We start from the raw sequence: 26,297 nt of genomic DNA on the forward strand, positions 1-26,297 counted from the left end.
TAAAGCTCCTGGGTGGGTTTTGCCTAAAGGACTTTCCTTTTGTAGACCACTTCAAAAAGCCCAATGATTTTAATAAAAATTTCAAGCCCATCTAATTTTTGAAGAGCTTGAGAAATGTTACTTTTCTGAAGAACAATTCTCAGGAGCCCTCGGTAGATATGGGGAATTCTTGGAATTATAAATGAAAAAGTAACATTTCCAAGCTCTTCATTGTAGTTCTAAACTCAGGGCGAAACCCATTTATAACCCAAAAAAGGATACCATATAGTTGGAGCTCCATATTTATGGCAGTTACAGGAAAAAAAGTTTTAAAAAACTGAATGTCCCCAAGGCCATCTTAGGGTGATGAGGAGAAAAGGGGCACTGCCACAGAAATGGTGGGTTCCTTCCTCCTTTGCCAGCTATTTAACCTCTCTCTGCCATGGCCAGGTTGTATTTCACAAGGCACAGTGGAGTAAAGGGGTCTGGAAGGAAAGCTGGGGTAGGCAGTGGAAAGGTTCAGAGGGCCCTTCCAGACAGACACTATATCCTAGGAGCTGATCCCAGGTTTTCTGTTTATCTGATAGTGCGGACTCATGTAATCCAGTTTAATGCAGAAAACCTGGGATAAGATCCTGGGATATAGGGCCTGTCTGGAAGGGCCCTGAGAGATACACAGAGCACCTTCCCTCTATTATCTGTTGGCAGTAGCCAACCTCCCTGTAATTTCCAGGCCTTCCTAGCTCTTCCTGCCTCTTTCTCTGCCCACCTTTACATTCAATTTCCCTCCCTCTTTTTCTACCTGCCAGACAGCTTTGAAAAACTGTTGCCAGTGTTGCCAATCACTCATTGCTCCTTCTTCCACAAGTGCAGGGCTATGATGTGAATGTGCACAGCCTTCAGGAGGCAGTTTGAGTAGTAGGAATTATTTGTGTCCCTTTCCACGCAAACCATGAGGCTTTTGTGTGAACATGTGCAAGGTGGCCCCAGGTTTCAGAAGCCAGTTTGTGGTGAAGCAGTTGCTCATTTCACTTGCTCTCAAGGAGCAGTGCAGCTGTGTGATAGTGGCAATCACAGACTTTGAGAGTACGGATTGACAGCAGTGATAATTCCTCATGTTTCCCCATCCTGAAACCTGAGGCCACAGCATGAACATTTCTGGCAGTAGCAAATACAGGTCCCCTTTCTTCCTTAAGCCAGGGCACTTGTCTGATTGTACACACAACTGATTGTACAGCTTTGGAAAGCAACTGGTGGTGGAAGCAATCACTTGTCTCCTTCCTCCTCCTAAAGCTGTGAATATGCGTACAGTGCCCAACTTTCAGAAAGCAGTTCACCATGGTGGCTATCACTCCTCCTCTCCCTCCTCCAAACTGCTGTCTAGATGTGCATATGGATGGCCTAGTCTTCTGCAGTGGTTTGCTCTTTTCCTCTTCCTACTGAATCACAACTTCAAGCTTTGGGGGGGGGGGGGGTGCTGCAAGGATGATTCCTCCTGCTCTTCCATTCTGAAGTCCAGGCTGCTGCATGCACATTCAGACAATGCCTTCATTGAGAGCAGGGTTGCAGGCATGGCAGTGTACATGCCTCATGCTCTATAGCCTGTAGAAATATGTCTGCTCCTGTCCTAGAAAGCATCAGGAGTATGGCAGAGGCAAAGTTGTGAATCCATAGATGTCTACCGCATGAATGTTGAGGGTCAACTGTACTTCAGAAGAAGTAAAGTTACTATTATATACTATAGTGAAGTGATTACCATTGGTAATATAAGCTCATCCCAGTAATCCATACCAAGTTCTAAGCAAGATGATGCTCCAATGTGCCTTGGAATAATAGTTTAGCTACTGATTAATTCTGCCTAGCCCTAATCTTTTTAGTTGGATTTCAGCACTTTATTCCCAGCCCCAGCCCTACAGTTTACATTTGCACAAGCGCTTGTTCTGTATTATTAGTCTCACATCTGCACATGCCTACTTTTCTCAGCTACCGATTGTTTGATGTTTGGTTTATGTTTTATGATGTCTTATATTTTATTGGTTTTACTGTTCTTATATATTTTACTGTATCATTTTTAATTGTGTTCTTTGTAACCTTATTTATATTGGGCTTGGTCCCCATGTGAGCCACCCCAAGTCCCTTTGGGAAGATGGAGGCGGGATACAAGAATAAAGTAGTAGTAGTAGTAGTAGTAGTAGTAAGACAGCTGATTTTAAATCCATATACACAAAACAGACCAATGCAACTTTACATAACAGCGTGAGTTCTCCTAAGTAGTGCAAAAACTAATGGTGAATATTTCACCAACCTAATTGATCCAAGTCATGCTGTTAAGGTGTTCAGGGGGGCATGCAGTTCTACAGCTAAGATTTACAATATGGTGGGGAAAGGGGGCATTTCTCTATGTACACAAACCACTCTCATTCATTTTTGCAGTCAAGTTATAAACAGGAACTTACCAGAGAAGTTTACACATTACTTATGGACGTGAGATACCGAAAGCTACCTCACTATATTGTGCCTGACAAACTGTGTACAGTTCTGCTTGATAACTTTGGTGAACAGAGACCCTATTCTTCTGAAGGGAAAAATGGATTAAATGGCGAGTTGTCCTGACTCCAGACAATACTAAATCTCTTAAAGGAACAAATGCTTTCTTGAGCTCTAGGCATTGTTCCAGTACAACCCTGGAAAAGACTGCAAATAACATTAAGATAAAGAAATGAAACACCTTTCCATTGAATTGTGGAGTGGAAATGCAAACAATGTTTCAGAGAGACTTCATAATTATAGTGCGTTCCTTGTCTATAGATTGCAGCTTGCACTGTAGTCAATGAAATGACTTTACAATGCACTAAAAAAATTACTGCTCTGATTAGGACCTTATAGTCTGAACTGTTGTGGTTTATGAGAATGCAAGTCCTTTTGATACATAGCTCCTAAATCAAGAAAATTGTCTTTAAAAAATCAATTGAGGATTGTATCATCGACTAGGCTTATGGTCCAATTAAATCACTTTTTCTTCACAATCATTAAAGCTTTGATTTTTAAAAAAGGGGGATAAAATTGAATATGATCACAGTTTGGGAGCTGCAGTACAGTGAGAAGGCAGTGGAAAGGTTTTTCAAAATATGGAAAGGCATGGTCTTGTTTCTTTAAATGTAGGACTGATGGTGCACAGAAATACTACATTCACCTCTGTCTAACCAAGGCCTTGAAAGTTTCATCTACATCAGTGGTTCTCAACCTGTGGGTCCCCAGATGTTTTGGCCTTCAACTCCCAGAAATCCTAACAGCTGGTCAACTGGCTGGGATTTCTGGGGGTTGTAGGCCAAAACACCTGGGGACCCACAGATTGAGAACCACTGATCTACATGAAGAAGACTGCCATGGCCTAAAGAATAAAAAGATAGCAACACGTGCCTTGGAAAAGTATCCCCATCATTATATTAGACTTTACTCAGAGTGCTTGGATCACCAAGGGACAGGAACAGGACTCTACTGCTCATGAGAACTTTGGTTATGGGTTTCCTTCCAATAAGAGATGATCAAATATAATTGCTTTCATTTTGTAAAAGGATGGTTGCAATGTTCTACTGAAAAAAGTAATAATTCATTCATTAACTCATTGACTTAGAATTCTAGTTTATTTCTATGTTTTCTACCCTAATTGACTTTGTGTCCATTAAGTAGATAATGATCTATTTTTCTTTCCTCTATTAGCCCCTAAAGATACAAATCAAAACAAAACATTTTATGATAAACTGATGATTTCTATGATCTGTGATGTGATGTCATCCAAATTAATGGTCTTTTGTTGATCAACACTCACCTTGAAATAACATTTTACAGCATTCGATAGTGTTTAGTATTGGTGTTAATACTCATTGTATTACAATCTGTTATCAAACACATAAACTTTTTTCATAATTAAGTGCACCACACAACAATCACCGGCAACTTTAGGTAGATCCATACTTTCTAAGGAATGACACCTCTTCCATCAGATGAAGACCTTTTGATGCAATAGCATACAGTTAGAAAAGACATGAACTATCCACTCCACCCCTCTGCCATGCAGGAAAAGCTCAATCAAAGCACCCCTGACAGATGGTCATCCATCCAGCCTCTGTTTAACAACCTCCAAAGAAGAAGCCTCCATGATACTCGGAGGCAGATAGTTCCACATTTGAATAGCTCTTATGGTCAGGAAGTTCTTCCTAATGTTCAGGTGGAATCCTCTTTTCTGTAATTTGAAACCATTGCTCTAAGTCCTACTTTCCAGGGCTGCAGAAAACAAGCCTGCTCCTTCTTATGAGAGCCTTTGGGATATTTATACATGGCTGTGATGTCCCCTCTCAACCTTCCCTTCGGCAAGCTAAATATCCCCTGTTCTTTCAGCCACACCTCATAGGGTACGCTCACCAGACCTTTGATCATTGCAGTTGCCCCCCTCTGGAAGTGTTCCAGCTTGTCAATATCTCTCTTGGATTGGACACAGTATTCCAACTAAGGTCTGACCAAATCTTGACTTTCTTTGATGTAGACAAGAGCTTTCCAAACTTTGCGTTGTGACATACTGTTGTATCAGCCACAGTGCAAATCCAATGAGAAATCGCTGGTCAATGTGAAATAACCAACAAATCATATATTTTTACAAATTTGAATGAAAAAATTTCATGATGATTTTTATGATGATCCCATGAGTGCCATCACTTTTTCTTAGGCAAGGAATGCTTGGAAGTTTTTTGGCAGTTCCTTCTGCTATAATACAGACCACAGCACCTAGTATTCTTTAGCACTTTCCCATCTAAGTAACAAGCAAGGCTGACCCTGCTTAGCTTCCAGGATCTGTCAGAATCTGGTGTCTTTAGGCATTTATGCTATGGATACCAGTTGAGTGTCCATTATTTCACAGCATTCCAAACTGTGTGTCACAAAATATCAGCGTGTCATCTGCAGTGTGTAAGTAAGCACGAACTTAACAAGAAATGACAACAATCTTGAATATGGAACTTAATATCTATTTTCATGTATTTTTTAAAATGTTAATGAAAGGTTTGCATGGGATGTGTTAAGTCCTCATAAATTTCCTTATTATAATGTATGTATGCATCTGTATCTCTTACAAGGGGTTGGTTTATTTCCAGTTTGCTAGTAAAAGTGGAGTACTGCATTCTGGAATGCTGCATGTTTCAAAAGTGTGTCACCAAAATGAAATGTATGGAAAGCTCTGCTCTAGATGCTATATTTCTTTTGATGCGGCCCAAAATCCCATTGTCTTTTTAGCTGCTCCATCACACTGTTGACTCATGTTCAACTTGTTGTCTACTAAGACTCCAAGATCTTTTTCACATGGACTATTGTCAAAAAAGATGTCACCCACAGAAACAATAGAAACAAGACATACTGTAGCTGTACCCATATGTTCACTCATGGGTTGTTTTTTCCTCTGTTTTTTTTTTTACCCACCTGCAGTTGTACAGACCAGAGACTGGTTTTGATAGTAAAGATAGAGACCTGGAGGGATGACCTGGAAATAAATACATAGGGGCCACTGCAGCCATCTTGTCTGATGCTGCACAGAAAACATAGATATCCATCTGGGGTAAGAACTAACAACCTGTCAGTTTTAGAATACAGACAACTGTGATTCAGGGATCCTTCGTTTTCTCTGTTGAACCAGTGAACCTATTGTATATGTTTGTGTGGTGAAGGTGTTGTACACAGCACTTCAAAATGTCTACAATCACAAGTATAAAATCCTTTTTAAAGGTAGCAACAAAAATAACTGGGGGATATGTTATACTAGTAAAATTCCCTTGTTCCCAGTTGTTACATTACGCTTGAAATACAACTTCATTATGCACTTACTACTGTTAAGAAAAAGAGCTCATTATAGTCAACTGTGTTACATATAACTTCCAAGTTCTTTATTAAACATGCAAAACACATATTCTGCCACTGAACTTCAGTGATTGTTCTTTGTTAGTATTGTAAACACATGAAACCTACAAATGGTTTTGTCACATCTGTGTGCGTGTTTTTGTTATGGATCAGTGTGATGACCTTTGTTTTTCCTGAAAACTCTGTTGCTATTGTTCCCATTTTGAAGAAGACTGAATCAACACAAAAAGACAGGGATAGCCCAAAGCCATCTAGCAAGCTCCACAGCTGAACTCTGTATATGAACTCACAGTGAGGCCAAATGTACTGTTTGATGGGTCAATGTTTTTCCCCATGTTTAGTGCAAGCAGTCCCCAAGTTACAAACATTTGACTTACATCCAATTTCTAGTTCAGAACAGTGGTTCTTAACTAGAAGTGTTCACTGTGTGGAATGAGTGCAGGCTGTAGAATTGGAATCAAACAGTAAGTTGGTAAACAATCATTTTGAATGTTTTACTTACACTACAACACAAACACAACCTGACCATATGTAGCACCTGGTCATGTGCCATATAAAAGGAGGAGGAAGTGCTTCCTTTCTGTGCTTGGGCCAGTACAGCTCATCGTATTTATAAATGACTGGGATAATGCCACAGAGAGCCTGTTTATTAAATTTTCAAATGGCACAAAAATATGAGTAACGAATACTCTAAATGACATGATCAGAATTCAAAATTACCTTAATAGATTGGAAAGATGGGCCATAACTGACAATGAATTCCAACAGAGAAAAATGTAAGGTATTACACTTAAGCAGGAAAATTGAAATGCACTGGTATAGGATCGATGATACCTGGCTTGACATGTGTGAAAGGGATCTTGGAGTCTAACCACCTCATCAGATGGGCTACGTGGCCCGTCATATGCCACTTGTTCTCTCCTTTCAGGACGAAGCCCATTGCATGATGCATGTGTACTCTCGGCCGACCTCTGTCACAAAAGGGGAGGACAAGCAGTGTATATTGCTGCTGCAACATGATAGTCTTCCCATGTTGCTTTATCAGCAATGAGGGGAAACCAGGCAGTGATGCTTCCCACCATGTCATGGGATCCCAGGTAAATCACACAATGCGGGATGTGGAGCAATGAGTTCACCATCCTCCCTACCAGGACCCCAATGGACTCACCACAATGCATGGTGAATCCATGCGCCTTTGTGATGAGATCCTTATTAAATCACAAGCTGAACATGAACCAACAGTTGATGCAACAGCTAAAAAATCAATGTGATTCTAGGGTACATCAACAGGGGTATAGTAATAGTAACACCCTATTCTGCTTATCTGAAATACTTTATCCTTGAATGGGTATCACCATTCAAGAAGGATATGATAAAGCTCAAATGTTTCCAGAAGAACACAACCAAAATGATAGTGTACCTGGAAAACATGCCCTATGAGGAACAGTTTGGGAGATGGATATGTTTAGCCTGGAAAGAAAGATAGTTAAGAGATGACGTAAAAGCCATATTTGAACAAATGTCATATTGAAGATAGAACAAGCTTGTTCTTCTGCTCCAAAGACTAGAGCAATGGATTCAAACTACACTTAGGAAGATCTCCCGGATATTGAGAGCTGTTTGGCAGTAAAATACGCTTGGGGTGTAATGAAATTTCTTTTAAAAAATTTTAAACAGAGATTAAATGGTCGAACATTAAAATTAATTTGATTGTGTATATCTGCATGGCAGGGGCTGGACTGGATGGTCCTTGAACTGTCTTCCAGTTCTATGATTCATGAAGGACCAAGGAAAAAAGAAAAGGAAATGTGGCTGTTCCTTTCAGTCTAACTAGTTTTTATTTTTGCATGAGCTTTCATGGTCATAAATCCACTTCTTTAGATGCAGTACTATTAGGTCTCAGATGTAAAAAAAAAATGTATTCAATTGTGGGACTTGGGTAAAACATAAGAGGATCCAGAAAGATGCAAACCTTGACCCTTGTCTTAATTTTCAAAGGGGTTCAGAAGCAGTACAGGTGTTTTTTTTCAAATCTTTGCAGGGTTCAATTAGTATTGGAGCATGAAAGCAATAAATCTGCTTACCAAAAGTCAGTTGGAATCGGGGTTCAAAACTCTGAGAGATTCCTTGTGTTATATATGTACAGAGATGATGATGCCTCTTGAATTTATAATGGACCTCATCACATTAGCTGCTGGAATTGCCATGAATCGTGTTGAATCCGGTGGTACCCAGTGTGGGGGTGGGGAACTTGTTGCCCCACGCCCTGCATTGCCTGGCTTCCTCCTTACTCCATCCACGGAGAAAGTATCCGCCTCCCATCTTCTGCTTGTTGATCCTAATGCAACACAGGAAGACTCCCTTGCTGCCATATGCCATTTCCTCTTTGGTTTTGCCATGTAGCCCTGCTAGAAGTAGATGTACATCATGGGATGGGCAGCGGTGGGCTCCATAGCAAAAGTGAAGAGGAACCAGTATACACCACCCAATTTAGCCTGTCTGATGAGGTAGAATGTGTCATGAAGTCATTGTCTTTATTCATATATCTGCTAATGGATTAGAATTTGTGGATATAATGTAATTCAGTACTCTCTCTTTCAGTCTTCCTTTGTGATGATGTGGGGATTATCATATATTTCCATGATACTTTTGCTCACAATGTCTGTGCATATGTTTTCATGCAGGGAAAATATTCAAAAACATTCTCATTCTAAAAAGGTGTAACGTAACTAGTAAAGTCAGGCCTCTATTTTCACAGGGGTTAGGGGTGTAAGGTCCCCTATGAAAAATAATGAAGCTTAAGCCTCACCACGCTGAACAGCCCCTTCCCCTATTTTCTAGTGCATGGTGGCAAACCAAACCATACCTGTTTTGTCTGCATCTTTTTCTGTTTTCCCACAATGAAGCAGGTGGGTCTGCAAAACACAGCAATAAATTCTCTAAGCCAAAACGCTCCCCTTTGTTTTTTCAATTTCTCACTCTTGCTGCTTCAAGGTAGTTTGGGGGGTGGGGGAGAGAAAAATAAAGGGCTTGGCTTAAAGGATTTATTACTGTGTTTTGCTTCATTCTAGGAAACCAGAAAAAAACGTGATGCAAGACCGCTTCACTTTACTCTGGGGTTTTTTTTCTGTTTTCTCCAGAAGCAATGTGACCAGGGCAAAACACAGAACCATTTGCTGGCAGGCTCCCCTGCACTGTGTTTCTGTATTTTGTCCAGGTAGTTTGGGGACTATCAACAGCACAAGGCCTGCTTTTTTCTCTTGGATATAATTGGCTTAGATTGTGGATTGAGATGGTAGTCCCTATGGACCTGTCCCTTTCTTGCAAAGAGGCCACTAGATCAACAGCAGCACTGGCCTCCGTGGCCCAGCTTGCAGGTGAAGGAGGGAGAAAACAGGCAAAGATGGCCTCTAGTTACACAGCTGTCCCATATTTTAATAGGGGAGTATAAGCCTTGTTGTGTGTTCATGGGCTCCCTTAGTCTTACCAGTTTTGTAGTCCTTATGTAGAGTACCAGCAGAGGTGGCACCAAAAAAAATCTGCAAATATTGATGTTTTCGATGTGACGACACAAATGTTCTTATATTATGAAGATTAAAACCTTAGTTTATGCAAGTCCCCCCCCCCCCCCCATCACATGTAGACGTGTTTTATCCATTACAGCATAATGAACTCAGGACTTTGTATATGTCAATACTTAATTACTTGATTAATTCTATTTTATCTTAAACACATGGGTTTCATGTGTTACTAAAGGTAGTATATAATGAATGTCAAATATCTACATACAAATGCACCATTTAGTCTGCGGAAGCAGTTTTAATACCTACTGAGCAGAGGAGAAAATCTTGACTTGCCTTTTAAGATTAAACTATATTGTGTATCCTTTCTGTTATGTACACTGTACCCAGTGTGCCTTCTGCTGGAGATGGCACAGCAGAACGGCACAGTTCTTACCAGATGCTCTCTAGCTCTTCTCTCAGTCCCACCACCGTATCAAGTATGGTTGGTCAGGATGAGAGAGAGGGCCTTCTCAGTGGTGGCTCCCCAGCTCTGGAACACCGTCCCTAAAGGAATTGGATTAGCGTCCACTCTTCAAGCCTTTCGGGCAAGTTTAAAAACTTGGTTCTTCAGACAGGCCTTTGACCTTGTGTAATCTATGATCAGATGGAGGATCAATTGGTGGCATCACTCTGCACTTTGATTTGTTACGACAGGTAGCCAGCTTTATTTGCAGGTCCTACTGCATTGTATGAAATTGTATAATATTTTACATTTTTTACAATTTTATCAGTTGTGATTTTATGTGCGTCATTATTTTTATATTTCACTGTATATATACATATGTACTGTTGTTTATATGCAGTACTTGGAGTGATTCTGTAAGCAGCCCGAGTCCCTTTGGGGAGATGGTGGCGGGGTACAAATAAAGATTTTTTAAAATTATTATTATTATCATCATCATCATCACCATCATCATTATCATTATTATATAATCAAATCTGTGAAAGTTAAATCCACAAAAGTGAAGAGCTAACTGTATTTTAGTTTTCATCTTCATAGGCACATGCAGTTCAGCGCAGAGGTGTTGAGATTCTGTATCTCCTTCAGTTAGATTCTCATGTACCAATGCACTCTTCATTTGTGCTTCACCTTCTACTTTTAACATCTGATAGTCATTGTGCTATCTTGTCAATACTGGAAATGACATCTTTCAGTGGGTGTCTTTGTTTCATTTTGAGTAACATATCAAGGAAACAAGTGCTATATTGTTTTCCACCCCCCACTGCCTTGCTCTAAATATCCTATTCAGGCTTCAAGGAGTTAGAAATCCTGTTTAAGTCTCTTAAAGTTTGCCTCATGATGCAGTGGCCTGCAATGGTTAGTTCTGTAACTTTCCCACCACCCTTTTGTTCTATTTGGGGAGAACACTAGAGTTTTGACATTTACAAATATTTTTTTATATTCTCACCATGGAAATGAAGATAAACTCTGCACAACTTTCAATTTAATAAAGGAGGGGAGCAATGGGACAGCATCTAGCATTGTTGTTCCACCCTTCCTTAGATTTTCTATCCATTATCACATAATGGATAATGTTCCACACTTACTATTACTCTGCCATATAATTCAGTTTCTAAATGCAGATTAACTACATTGAACTAGATTATATGGCAGTGTAGGCACATATAATCCAGTTCAAAGCAGTTCATCTGCATTCTGAAAGTCGATTATATTGCCGTGTAGATACAGCCTCAGAGTTTATTGGCCTGTTTTAGGGGGCTCTTTGTTTACTTTGTCTACCTGCCCAATGACTTCTTTATACTCCTGCAGTGATTCTCAACCTGTGGGTGCCCAGGTGTTTTGGCCAACAATTCCCAGAAATCCCAGTTTACCAGCTGTTTGGATTTCTGGGAGTTGAAGGTCAAAAGATCTGGGGCCCACAGGTTGAGAACCACCGCAGGATTATGCAAGATCTGTCAATTCCTCCCTCTGGTGTGAGGATTATATGAATTTTGGATCCTATATGTCAACTCCAATTGTTTTGGAATACAGATTATTGCTGTAGTAATTATTTATTTTCTCTGAAGTTAGTCTAATGGTGATAATTTAGCAGCCATAAGCTTTATCAACTAAAGGGCTGATATGGGCACATTATGTTGTGTAAAGATTCTGGGATCACACCATCTGACAATGCCATTGATTTAATGATTGACACACTTCTTTAAGTAAAGTACTACTATTTTCCTGTAGCACAAGGAGTTCTGGGATACTGCTTGCATGAGTTTGGGAAACATATCATTGTTCATGTAACAAGGAGTTACACAAGCATTACACTAAAATTAGATGCAGATCTGAGAACTGGTTCCCACTTTGTTGCAATTTTAACCTTATACAAATCTTAGTTTGACAGTTGTGACCTATTTATATTTGATGAAATCATCCACAACCTCAAGCTCATTCCTCTGCCACAAAATTTACTAATGTGCCTTCCATAACACATCAAAGGGCCTTTTATTTTTTATTTATTTATTTACGCCATTTATATGCCGCCCTTCTCACCTCGAAGGGGACTCAGAGCGGAGTCCAACAGATTATGATGTACTCTCATATTTATTCTCACAACAACATTGTGAGGGATGCTACATTATAGAAGCTAGAAACAGCATTGCCACGTGAATCAGATCTGGTTCACACAAGGCATGCACATCACTTGATTACATTGGATTCCAGGACACCCAGATGAATGATCTCCTCTGAGAAGTCTTGATCTGGAAATAAGATAAAATGCAAAGGGACATGAGTTCTGTCTGTAATATTTGTCCCTTCACACATCGGTTAATGCTGCAGTCATCAGATAATTTCATTCATGAGGGTCTTGATCCTATCAAGAGACCTTTGGATCCATTTACGGTATTTTCCCTGTGGTATGTGCAGCTTCTTAATATTGGTGAAATTAAGAAATATACAGTACCAATTAATTGCCAATGTCAGCAGTCTCCAGTGCTGCCTCTGATAAGTCTTGGTCCTTTAGACACAGTGTGTATTTTAATCAGTGTTTTTTCAAGCTACGTCAAAATCAGTAGTAACTGATTAGTAAACTAAATGATTAATCACAGTAATTAATATATGTAATGCTTTCATCTGTAATTATTCTAGGAATGTTTGGTATTTATGTCAAGCAGAGTGCAGTGTAGCCAGTGCAATATGAACTTGGTGTAGAAAACAGGAGAAAATACTCAGGATGCCCTTGTAAGTTTTAAAAAAGAGGCTGACTTTTGTCTGTGTGTATGTGGGTGTGTGTGTAAGCTTTCCTTTGAGTCTCCTTTGTGGAGATAAAAGTGAGGTATAAATAAACATAACAACAACAACACCCTGGGGAAGGAACCTCATAGATGCTCCATTCCCAGACAAAAGGAAGAAAGGGACTAAATAACTTTTGTAAGAAGTAAGGAATCAATCTCTACAGGTAGGAAGGAGTAAAACAGCATGAGTTCATAAATAAGAGAAAGAAATAGGTGAAACAAAAGGGCGGACATGTTCTCTTGAATTCTTCCCCAGGCATCACTTTATACAAGCATGGATGCCGTTCCGCTTCCGACAATTATTACTCTCACATTCATGAGTCATGGATTGAAGCAATCTTAAGGAGGCTGTGCTCACAAGGTCAGAAAGAACTATAGCAGCCGCTATTACCAATGCCCTACAAATGGGGGAAATTGCAAATGTAGCTTGCCCACCTTTTCTATGATTCCTGTGCTTGTATTTTCTGTTGTTTCATTTCAGTACAATTCTCAGAAATTTACACCATCAAATTAGAACTTCCTTATTTGAATAAACCACTACAGAATTTACAGCCGGCCCCCCATATTGAACCATCAACAGCTTGAATTTTTAAAAAACCCAAAAGCAAACATTGATTATGCCTATTTACCTAAAGGACATTATTTTACAACCCCATTGACATAATGGAGGTTGAGCATCCATGGGTTTTGGCCTCCTCAGGAGATCCTGCATCCAAACTCCATCAGATAGCAACAGCCCACTGTATAACTCCTCAGATGACACTTATACAAATATCCCCCTCAATTCACACATTCATTTTCTTGTCCTTCAGTATATAGTTTTCACATATAGAAAAATGGTGTTCATGCACATTTAGAAACATACCTCATCACAAAGGTCTAAATTTGGCTGCATGCACTGGTTTAGCCCAGGTCACCTAGGGAGCCCACCAGCTCTCATCATACAATGCTGGCGCAGCACAACCATGGCAACACGGGAGTTTTCCCGTCGTACCATTGGAATCCGGGGGGGGGGGGGGCGCGGAGCCACGTTCTTCACACTCTCCAAGCTGGACAATCCAGGGCATGGTGTACCAGGTTCCCCACACCCCCCAGCAAAGTGAGACGACTCTGGTGGCCATGTGACAAGGTCAATAGAGTTGGAGACAAGGGTCATCCAGTTCAACCCCCTGCCATTCAGGAAAACACAATCAAAACACTCCTGACAGATGGTCATTCAGCCTACTTATAAAGGTCATGTGCGTGCAAACCTAAATTTCCATAAGATTCATGGAGAAATGATGGAACATCTTCCAGCTGAAGGATTCCAAAGAAGCAATATGAAAGCAAATTACATTATTCTTACTGAAGCCTTAATTATAAGTGATAGGTTTTTTTCTATTTGAATAATACTGTAGGAGATCTAATCACTTATGTGAGTAACAAGCCATCCAGTTTAAGAGTAATGACAAGATACAAAAAGTCACTTCAGACAACAAAAGTGGGAATTTCATAGAGCAAATCAATCACTGAATGAATAGTGATTAATTCCCTGTTATTTACACAAGGAAGATACCACCTTCCTAGGTAGAAACTACAGCTGTTTTCTTCAGATTGCCTCTCTAAGCCTGTGCAAATCTCTAGCTAAAATAGGACTTTTGCTCTTGGAATGCAGTTTAACTTGCTAGGCAATCAAGGCAAAATGGGTATTGTGTGCAGCAGTTGGATTCCAGTGCCGATGTAACTACATCAACATCGGACTCATGAACATATTCTTCCCACACATACACGCACATACCTGGAACCTGGAATACTGTGCAAATCAAAAGATAGAGATACATTTGAAATATAAATCAGGAACTGTTTGTATCTGAAAAAGCCCAATCCAGTGTTTCTCCAAGAGTTTGTGTTGTTGGACGTTACCTCCCATTTGAAATTAAAATCTGGATCAGTCAGGAGAATTGGCATTCCCCTTGGAGGTTAAATAAAGTTGCTGCATCTCTGCACGGAAAATAACAGAGGTTCAGCAATCCAGTATCACTCCTGTGGAGAATAGCAGTAGAATTAGCTGCCTCCAGCAGGGACTGATTGAAAAGGGCAAGAAGGGTTGTAGCTCACTAGTAAAATATGTGGGCCTCAGGTACCCAGACTTCTCCAGGTAGGAATTAAAATCACTTCTCTGTGAAGCATCGAAGAGTTGCTCCCAGCCAAAGGAAGATGTGGAAAATATTGGTGTGAAAAGCTCAAAAAGAATCCCCACTGAAATCCTTGATTCATTTTTCAAGTGGGGCACAAGGTATGTCATTGACTGAGAAAGAAAAATATACCTTATCCCTTGCCAATCTAACTATAGCAGTAATTTCTTTTTTAAAAATGTGGTCTGTTGTTTCTATTATCTTGTATTCACAAAACAGATTTGTAAACAATGTAATTGATTGATGATGGTGTGATTGTATGTTTTCAGTTTGTTTCTGATCCAAGGTAGTCCTAAACTGAAGCAGTAATAGGAGTTTTGTGGCAAGATGTGTTCAGAGAGAGTTTGCTTTTTACACCTTCTGAGGGTGAGAGAGCGTGGCTTGCCAGGGCACTCAGTGAGATTCTCTGACTTAGCAAGGAGTCAATCCCTGATTTCCAAAGTCATATTCTAGTACTCAAACCATTCTACCATGCTTGCCCTCATTTAGAGATTAAGGATTAATGCATGCAAATAAGTTAATAAAAGGACAACAATATTTGCAGTTAAGAATGTTCTGTGAGACAATGCATTATTTGTGTTTATGAAAACACACACCAAAACCGCTGCCACTCAAGAAGTCCAAAGGTTAAGGCTTCTGTTGTGCATTCCCAATTATGGCACCCAATTTTGGGAGTGTTTTTCATATAGAACTCCCATTTAGCTATGAGACAACAGAACAACAAATACCAAGATTGAATTAGACAAGTCTGGTATACTGGTTTGAATATTGGATTATGATTCTGGAGACTAGGGACTTCATCATGTGGATCTTGGGAAGCATTGGAGACTAACAAAGGGAATCATACTGTTAGATCCCCAGTCATCCTGTTTCAAGTTCTGTCTTCCCATCATACATGTTTCTCCCGTTGTTGCCCACATTCAGAACCATCACACCGGGAATCCTTTTTTCTGCCCTCTCCGTATTACTTTTTAAAAAAATCAATATCCGAAAGCCAAGACTATTATGGACCTCATTCCATTGGAAGAGAGGGGAGAAGTGGGGGATTTAAAATCCTTTTACCATGATAAGTCTTTCCCATGCCTCCCTTTTCTCCATTATACCAGTGTACCGCAATTATAAACCCCTTTGCCCCAATCTCCTCTTGCAAGGCTTTGCTTCCTTTCATTGTACTAGTGTAATTTTAAACTACTTTGCTGTGATCCCCCCCTTCTAGGTTTTCCTTCCATTAGACTGGTGTTATGTTAAAAAGCTAGCAAGAACACAATTTTGAGCCTAGATTACTATTAAGGAGAAAATGCATTGAAAGCAAAATAGTAAGGAACACCAATTCCTCCATGTCTCTGAAACAATTGAACATGGGTGAATCTGTCAGATCCCATCATAAGTATTTTTCAGCATTAACGATGGGTCTGACGTGTGCCAGAGCTCAGAACATTATTTCTTTCCCGTGTTCTGAACTATCTCCTTTCAGCATGCTTCAGCTCCATTTCAAGGACAAAAGACAATTGATGATTGCTGAAAGTAGGCAAACGTCATCTGATGTGCTCCATGCCACTTTATCCTTGAACCTGACCTAAAGTGTCCTATAATGAGGGATATGCTCTATGTGATGAGGTCCTAGGATTCAATTCCTTGCTCAGCCATGAAAACCCAAGGGGTGACCTTGGGTGACTTTCATAACTCAGGCCAAGAAACCCTGTGATAGGTTCACTTTAGGGTCCTTATGAGTCAGAAGCAACCTGAAGTCACACAACAACAATACTATTTGTGCATGTACTATTTGTGTGTTTCCAGCATGTACTACATATGCTGCTTTCAAAGGTACAAATAAATGCATAACAGATAATCTTTTGTGGGTAGTCAGCTTCTTCCCTCCTGACCTCCCTGTTATCTCTACACTATACAATGGTTTCGCGAGACCAGTCGCTTTTGTTGCCACATGGTTCTGAGGCAACAGTGTAGTAATGGTGAAGCTGTGGACCATATGTTCATTCCTGGGGACCACTGGTGGTCCACGGACCACAGGTTGGGAACCACTGTTCTACACCATAGAAAATAGTATCCCTCTGCACACAAAAGGTGATTATTAGTAATTAAGTGTTTTGAAACTGATTTTAAAAGGGTACAAATAATAAAACAAAAAGAAACAAGTCTCACCTGAATTAAAATGAGGAGGGGAGGGGAAATCGAAACACAGGAATAGACTTTTTTATTAGCATTGTGATAAAGAGCCAGTGTGACATCTTTGAAAAGAGCAGAGGAAAATGCTGGGTTCCCAGTCACCTCTGGCAACCTAAAAATGCACTGGGATGCTAAAGAGAACAGAAGTCACACTTGTCCCCTTCCAGATATATTGCTTTGTGTTAAGATCTTTGTCCTTACCTCAGGCTGCTTTATATTTTCAAGTACAGAGAAAGCCGCACAATAGAGTAGGAAGGTGTGCTCATTCTTGCAAAAAAAAAAAGTCTCTTTTTATGTGAAAATTGCACAATAGTAAGATTAAGAAAATCTGTAATAGCTGTGATACCTGGTTACCCCAAACTAAGATCATTTTCAGTAAGCTTTTTTATCAAGAACCCTTTTCAAGTATTTTTCATGAATTAAGTCTAACCCAGCCTTCCTATGCTTCCTGTGAGCCATTTCAGACATTTTAGGCATTTTTTTACACAAATTACAAATTACTACACTATGTGTTACGAAGCTTTGGACTTTTCTTTCACCATGTCGGCTGCTAAAGATCTTTTTGGCTTCAGTCCAGTTGAATCATTAGGCATGGTGTTGCTTATAATTGTTTTCTGCTGCATCCCAGTAGCTTGTTGAGTCCCGGCCAATCTAGGAGTGTCATTTTCAGCACTACTTCGTTTCATTTTGGCATGTCTCATCATAGGATTTTCATAGTAAAATATATTCCAAAGGAGGTTTTCCATGTCACCTTTGGTGCAGTAGTAATGAGTGTTAGTTGTGGTTGTCTCTGAGGGCTACTCCACCGGTGTCACTCTCTACCTCTGCTGCTACCCAGTAGGTGCTTGGCACACTTATGACCTCATCACATTGGCAAATTTCCCCATCGTAGGACACTTCACCGATGCAGCCAGCACAGAGTCCACCAATCTCATCACATGATGCATGTCTACTTCCAGAAGGGCTCCATGCTGGCTATATCAGTGAAATGTTCTGTGATAGGGAACTCTGAACATGAGAAACTACCCATGTTCAGATAGAAAATGCTGGGGACAGCATGGGAGCTAGTGCAGAAAGGTACGCTTTCTGTAGTATGGTGGGCAAACAAGTGATATGGACGATGTGGGGTACTGGGCAACAGATTCACTCCATTGCCCCACAATTTTGTCATCTGCCTTATGGATTCCCTCACTGTCCCATGCATCAAGGACCTCCATGTGATAAGGTCCTTAGTCTGTCTTCTCAGCAAAAGTATATCTGACATGGAAGACCTGCCAGTGGCACTGGTGCCATCAGCATAGCCTCCTGCCTCACAGGAGCACGCAATCCCACCACTGTGGAAAGACAGTGCCATTGGTGGGTCATCTATAATAATGTGACATGCAGTGCTGCAGAATTCGCAGACACACGATTACAAGATGAAAGAGAAAAACATGCCAAGAAGGCATGTCAAGCCAACCCTGACCACCTTCCACTTGGAAACAGATGTCCTATCAAGAGTAGGGCTCCACAGTCACCTATGTATCCACCGCCAAGACACTACACTTGGAAGGCCATCGTACTCGGACAACGAGGGATCGCCTAAGTGAGTGAGTGAAATGATCTATAAGATAGGGATTGTGATACTGTATACGGCTGCTGCAAGAATAGATATGAAGACGGTTGATACTTGCAGTGTGCTGTTTGAACACTATGCATTTTATGATTCATGTTAAAAGAAGCATATTTGACCGATGTTGAAGGGCATGGAGAACACATCACAAAAACATTTTCCTTTTTAACAATGTGTTCTGTATATTGTCGAAGGCTTTCTGTAATTTGGGGCTGTAGTGAATGACAGTTTTTTCATCAGACTCACACAAATTATTTTTTTTATTATTTTTTCTCTTCCCCTCTTCCTTTTTTGTACTGTATAAAGAAATGGCTCCTCTTTGTTGTTGTTTATTTATTCAGTTGCTTCCAACTCTTAGTGACGTCATGAACCAGCCCATGCCAGAGCTTGCCCTTGGTCGGCCCCTCTTCCTTTTTCCTTCCATTTCCCCCAGCATCATTATCTTCTCCAGGCTTTCCTGTCTTCTCATTATGTGGCCAAAATACTTCATCTTTGCCTCTAATATTCATCTCTCCTGTGAGTAGACAGGCATTATTTCCTGGAGTATGGACTGGTTTGATCTTCTCGCGGTCCAAGTCACTCTCAGAATTTTCCTCCAACACCACAGTTCAAAAGCATCTATCTTCCTTTGCTCAAACTTCCTTATGGTCCAGCTCTCACATAGGTTGCTATGAGGAATACCATTGCTTTAACTATGTAGATCTTTGTTGCATGTGTGATGTCTTTACTCTTCACTATTTTATTGAGATTGGTCATTGCTCTCCTCCCAAGAAGTAAACATCTGATTTCCTGGCTGCAGTCTGTGTCTGCATAAATCTTTGTGCAACTAGAAATACAACTTGGTATTCCAAGTTGTTATGATGTGTTATGCACACAAGTTGAGTAGATAGGGTGAGAGTATACAACTCTGCCATACTCCTTTCCCAATCTTGAACAAATCTATTGTTCTGTGATCTGTTCTTACCGTTGCTACTTGATCGTTATACGGATTCCTCAGGAGACATCCAAAGTGGCTTGGTAGCCCCATATCACCAAGAATTTGCCACAATTTATTATGCTCCACACAGTCAAAGCTTTTAGAATAGCCAGTCAAACAGAAAAAAATGTTCAATGTATTGTTGAAGGCTTTCATGGCCGGAATCACTGGGTTGTTGTAGGTTTTTCAGGCTATATGACCATGTTCTAGAGGCATTGTAGGTTTTTTCGGACTATATGGCCATGTTCTAGAGGCATAGCCATATAGCCCGAAAAAACCTACAACAACCCAGAAAAAATGTTGGTTTTTTTAACTCCCTGCCTTTCTCCATTACCCAACAGAAAGAAATCTATGTGTAATTTTTTCTTTTTTTAAAAAATCACCATGGTGTGCATTAATACATGCATACATGGCCATGAGCACATGCAGACACAAAGGGTTTGAATTTTGCAACCTCTTGTTGCTAAACTACATTTCTTTGCTTTAGTAAGTCATACTTCAAATGTTTTTTTCTGTTACTGTTTGTTTTTGAAAGGCAATTGTGTTTGAAAGTATAGGAAGTGAGAATTTGTGGTTGGTTTTGTTTCCAATCATTACTATAGCAACAGGCTCCCTAAAACATTAACCTTTGCTAAATCCTGGCTCTGTTGTCAGTGAGATGCTGCGTGCTTGGCAAAAGATTTTCAGCAGCTTTACAGAGTGGGAGCCCCTTTTCAATGATGGTTTTGTTGTATATGAAAGGAGTCATTTTGATTATGCTTCCTAGTTATTAGTTTAAAACATGGAGGCCAAGAGAACCTTGCTCTGTGTTTGTTCTATTGTTTTACCTCCAAGATAAGTGCAGCTTTGTGTCACATTTCCTTCTGTCCTAGTAAATGAACTACAATGATGATACAAATTTCTTTAATAGGTGAATAAATAACTAGGAGAAAAGATTCAAGGTACACTTGACCTTGTACATTGTTTAGAGAATCGTATTCTAGAAAGTAGGTAACAAATTACTTCAATTTTTTCCTGTCTGTCTATGTATTTAAAATAAGAAGAGAAATAAAGAGAAGTTGTAATTCTTGCATTCTGTTATTTTATGTCAGCTCATGGCAAATGGAAAATATGAACCAACTGCCTGCATATGGTGACTTTTCTGACACCCTGTATATTATTTCATTATTTCCTTGATTTGTTGGGCAGCATAAATACATGCTATACATTAATGAATAAAGAAATACATTTCCTTCCACCTCATCCCTCCTTCTACCTCAATGACAAGAATACAAATAGTTGGAAAGGTAAAATTGACCACACTCTTCCACTCAATTCAGAGCAAGATGCAAGGACCACAGCCAATTTTGTGTCCTTCCCTCTTCTTCAGCAAACGCCAGGAAGCTCACTGTCTACAGACAATTATGAGCACTACTTTGTAGAGGTAGGTATACACCCAGTTCTGAAAGGCATGGATCAGGGCTAGCCAGCTATTATCACTGACAAAACTGCTCCAACAAAGGAGAGCGTGCAAGATGAGCCTGGCACTGAAATGTGCCTCAAAGCAGTCTGGCCAGCTTGATATATTTACATTTTCAGCTCCAAGGATTAAGCTTGGTCTGTATCTATATCCACATGACTATCACATGAGGAAGCAAAAGACTTCAGTTCATAAAACCAAACTCAAATGAATCATCGTATTCCAGGCTGTCTTAAGGTAATAGTCCTTGCTTGTATAATAGCCCTTGGCATATTTTTCTGGCAATCTTGTCAACAATCTTCAGGATTTGCAAGGATAAAAATATCCCCTGGTCCTGCCAGTTCCTCTATCCCAGGTAGGATTTGTGTGAACTTGTAAACTGGTAATAAACCAAGTTTCTCTTTTATCTCCTTTTCAAAACATTAATAAATAAATATCGCTGACAAAAATGAAAGTCCCCATTTATTTAGAAATCGGTAACAACTTTGTTTGGTTTTTATTCGAGTTTAGGGGTTTTTTTCGTGTCAGGAACGACTTGAGAAACTACAAGTTGCTTCTGGTGTGAGGGAATTTGCTGTCTGCAAGGACATTGCCCAGGGGACACCTGGATGTTTTGATGTTTTTTATCATCCTTGTGGGAGGTTCGCTCATGTCTCCACAAGGGGGGGAGCTGGAGCTGACAGATGGAGCTCATCCGTGCTCTCCCTAGATTCGAACCACTGACCTGTCGGTCTTCAGTCCTGCCGGCATAAGAGTTTAACCCATTGCACCACCAGTGGCTCCAGTTTAGGTTATAAAATGTGATATAGGTTTTTAAATCGCTGCGTGTTATTGTCTATATGTAAGTTATATTAATTGTATTGTTTTATTTGCTTATTGCTTTGTTGGTTTTACTGATATGTTGTTGGGCCTGGCCTCATATAAGCTGCTCCAAGTCCCTTTGGGGAGATGGTGGCAGAGTATAAATAAAGTATTATTATTATTATTATTATTATTATATGTTTTATAATAAACATATGCTTTAATGACCAGGTTTGAAAACATTTACTTATTTACTACTCCGCTTTGATCCCTGCCACAAACAAGGCTTGTGTGCTGCTGCATTGTGAAAAACACCGACCGGTTTTATGTAACCATGCATAACAAAGGAATCCCAGTCTGCAGTGTAATTTCCTTAAGCAATGCATTCCTTTACAAAAGTAAGTAATCTTCCCTTCGCCTACAAGGGGGAAAAAAGAGAAATGACTTGAGCAACTCAAAGCATTGCATTTGAACTGCTATGAAATCTGAGCATCCAAATCACACACCACTGCCTTCTTCATCCCGCAGACTTCAAAAGGTCAAATGCCAAAACAACAAGTGCTTTGATTATTAGTTTGCTCATTCAAATGCTGACGGGGAACTATGAGCCTAACCACGAACTAGTGTGAACTTAAGGAAAGTGCCAAAGCTGGCTTAGCATTTTTCATTGAGATTTTGACCATGTGATACAAAGGGAATGTATAATTCAGGCATGAGCTGGAAGATTGCAGCAGGTACTGAGAACCGCCATAATCTAGAATTCTTTTTTAAAAGCCTTGATTTATTTTTATTTATTTACTTTTATTTACTTTATTTTTACCCCACTCTATCTCACTCCGAGGGGGACTCAGAGTAGCTTCCAATTTTGGCAAACACTTAATGCTACAAGTATACAAAGATCAACAAAACATAGCCATTAACATCAATTAAGCATATAAAATATAAATTAAACCAATAAAACATGTAAACATACAAAATGTAACATACCACTAATCCAAAACCATCATGCAGGTTACTTCTTATGTCAGTCCATAAGTGTCTATTGCACTTTAACTTCTATTTGCCAAATTCCTACTTCCACAGCCAAGGTTTCACTTTTTCCCGAAAGACCAGGAGGGAAGAGGCCGATCTGATGTCACTGGGGAGGGAGTTCCACTGAGAAGGCCCTGTCTCTCTCTTCCTCACCAATTGCACCTACGAAGGAGGTGAGACCAAGAGCAGGGCATCCCCTCCAGATCTTAACACTCAGACTGGCTCATAGAGGGAGATTCATTTGGACAGGAAAGCTGGGCTGGAGCCATTTAGAGTTTTATAGGATAAAGCCAGGACTTTGAATTGTGCTCAATGGCAGACTGGCAAACAGTGGAGCTGATGTAAGGGGGAGGGGGGTGGGTTCTCCCTATATTTTGTTCCAGTAAGCAAACGGGCTGTTGCCCATTGGACTATTTGAAGCTTCCTGGCAGTCTTCAAAGGCAACCCCACATAGAGCGTGTTCCAGTAGTCTATTTGAGATATAATGAGACTGCTTGTAGACTGCTTCTTTTTTAAAAAAATCAAAATAATATTTTTAAAAAATACAGCATCCCATGTAATATTTAGAGCTAAGGTGCATAACCTTTCAAAGCATAAAGTCAGCTATGGGATAGAGCGTCACACATGCAAAATACACACATATATATCATATATTGTAAGGTAAACTAATTCCCCAACATTCTCCAGGAAAGGTAAAGGTTTTCTCCAGACATTAAGTCTAGTTGTGTCCGACTCTGGGGGTGGTGCTCATCTCCATTTCTAAGCCAAAGAGCCAACGTTGTTTGTAGACACCTCCAGTGATGTGGCTGGCATGACTGAACGAAGTGCCGTTTCTCCATGCAGTTTATCCAGGAAAGTGGTTGTTTAATTCATTAATGTTCTGTTGCTTTGATAGCTGGTGGTGTCCATACCAGTGGGCCGATGATTCTGATCTGACTTCCACACAGCCCTATATATGATCTGACTTTAGTTTAAATCAGGGTTTCTCAAACTTTTTCAGCCATGGAGCCCTTTTTGAAGCAAATGTCTCTCATAGAGCCCCAAAAATGTTTATATATTACATTATATACAATGTATATATACCAGGCATGGGCCAGACCAATGGCAGATTGATGGAGAAAGTTTGTGTGAACTAATTCACACAGTGCAAAAAAAGTACAATATTTCAAAATTAAGAAAAAAATTAACCAACATAAACTTAACAATATTTCAGTGGAAGACTTCCAAGGTCATTGAGTCCAAACCCCTTCTGCCATGCAGGAGAAATGCAATCAAACGTCCCCAAGTAGATGGCCATCCAGCCTTATAATGATAATGATAATAGCAGAAACCCCAGAGGAGGGGAGGCATCTGCAGAGCCCTGGAGCACCTCTTGCAGAGCCCCAAGGGCTCCCCGGAGCAAAATTTGAGAACCTCTGGTCTAAATAATATCAAATCCTATTGCAGCATAAACTTCAGCACCTTAAATAACTTTATTAAAGTTTGTGCTGCAACCAGCATGGATTCACTGCCCCACTATTGCGGACGCCACAAGGATTACTTGTTCTCACTATGTTACTCCTCCAACTACAACAATCATCATCATCTTTATTTATATTCCACCACCATCTCTCCGAAGGGTGGTTTACAAGGAATTCCGAGGTTCACATATAACATACAACAGATAAAAATGGTACAAAAGTATATAAAACACATGTAATACAATTATTAACAACAGCAGATAAAACTAACTGCTGTCAATTTACAAGGTGCCGAGTGTCAGTTTCATATGGGCCCATTCAGTCTACTCATGATCAAAGGCATCCATGTTTTCACGTTGGAATGGAAGCATTGAAGGGTGTAGGGTAATCTAATCTCTTGGGAGGGTATTCCAGAGCTGGGGGAGGGCACCACATAGAAGGGCAGCTTGGCATGAAGGAGTTTTCTACTAGTTTTCCCACTATGCTGTTTGCGGATGGCATGACCTTCACAGGATGCACAAGGAACCAAAACTAGAGTGGACACTTCCTTGTATGTGTATGTTTATAAAATCAAATACCAAAGGAAATACGCTATTTCACAATGCTGGTTTATGCACCAAATATTTAGTATTAATGTAGAAAATCCCCTGAGTGTTTTTGTAAAGTTTCCAGAAATTGTCCCAATAATATTGCCCATCAAGTTTTCATTGCTTTTGATCCATCATTCTTTCCCATAATACTCCCATGTTAATGTGACAATGGCTCTAGTCTGGATTTTAATTAGAACTGTAAAGGAGCTATCCAATGTGCTGAACCTGGTTAATGCTTAAGACAGTGTTTCTCAACCTTCCTAATGCCGCAATCCCTTAATACTGTTCCTCATGTTGTGGTGGCCTCCAACCATAACATTATTTTTGTTGCTACTTCATAATTTATTTTGCTACTGTTATGAATTATAATGTAAATATCTGATATGTAGGATGTATTTTCATTTACTGGACCTAATTTGGCACAAATATCTGATATGCCCAAATTTGAATACTGATGGGATTGATTTTGTCATTTTGGAGTTGTAGTTGCTGGGATTTATAGTTCACCTACAATCAAAGAGCATTCTGAACTCCACCAACGATGCAATTGAACCAAATCTGGCACACAAAACTCCCATGACCAACAGAAAATACTGGAAGGGTTTGGTGGACATTGACCTTGAGTTTTGGAGTGGTAGTTCACCTACATCCAGAGAGCACTGTGGACTCAAACAATGATGGATCTGGACCAAACTTGGCAGGAATACTCAATATGCCCAAATGTGAAGACTGGTGGAGTTTGGGGAAAATAGACCTTGACATTTGAGAGTTGTAGTTGCTGAGATTTATAGTTCAGCTACAATCAAGGAGCATTCTGAACACTACCAACAATAGAATTGGGCCAAACGACTCACACAGAACCCCCGTGACCAACAGAAAATACTGTGTTTTCTGATGGTCTTTGGTGACCTCTCATGACCCTCCCCCCAATCATTTTGCTACTCAGCAATTGACCTGATGAATTTGCTGTTTCAAAGCTTCTTACTTCCGCATATAGTACTATTTTTAGGCCAAGTGATCATGATGCAACCATTTTCTGTGGTTGCTTTATATTTTTTTATATGTTTCAGCCTGCAGGTTGCCAAGGAATTAGAAACATAGAATAGTGGTGTTAGGAGTTTTTTCCTCTAAACTGAACATATTGTTCAGCTTTGTCAGGGGAAAGTAGGCAGAGCAATTAAATCTGCTACCAGCCAGTGAAAATCAATTACTTTAAAGTGGAGGAATGAAGAAAACATTTAAGCCTATTAATATTTACACTATCAGCTAACATTCTGTGTGTTTGATACAACATTTCTATGAACTAAAAGTTGTGGTGAT

At 40.0% G+C, this 26,297-nt stretch overlaps 1 protein-coding gene across 7 annotated transcripts in view; it reads left to right on the forward strand.

Moving 5' to 3' along the window:
* Positions 1-26,297, forward strand: part of C5H4orf19 (chromosome 5 C4orf19 homolog) — a 75,857-nt gene that overhangs the window by 17,606 nt on the left and 31,954 nt on the right. For 3 of the 7 annotated variants that reach the window (XM_067469015.1, XM_067469012.1, XM_067469016.1), the window contains exon 1: positions 5,455-5,584. The exons of the other annotated variants lie outside the window; for them this stretch is intronic. The gene's annotated coding sequence lies outside the window, so the exon portion shown is untranslated. Of the gene's footprint in view, positions 1-5,454; positions 5,585-26,297 lie in introns of those variants that run through there. 7 annotated transcript variants of the gene reach the window in all.

The sequence above is a fragment of the Anolis sagrei genome, chromosome 5, assembly GCF_037176765.1.
Source record: "Anolis sagrei isolate rAnoSag1 chromosome 5, rAnoSag1.mat, whole genome shotgun sequence".
Lineage (NCBI taxonomy): Eukaryota > Metazoa > Chordata > Lepidosauria > Squamata > Dactyloidae > Anolis > Anolis sagrei.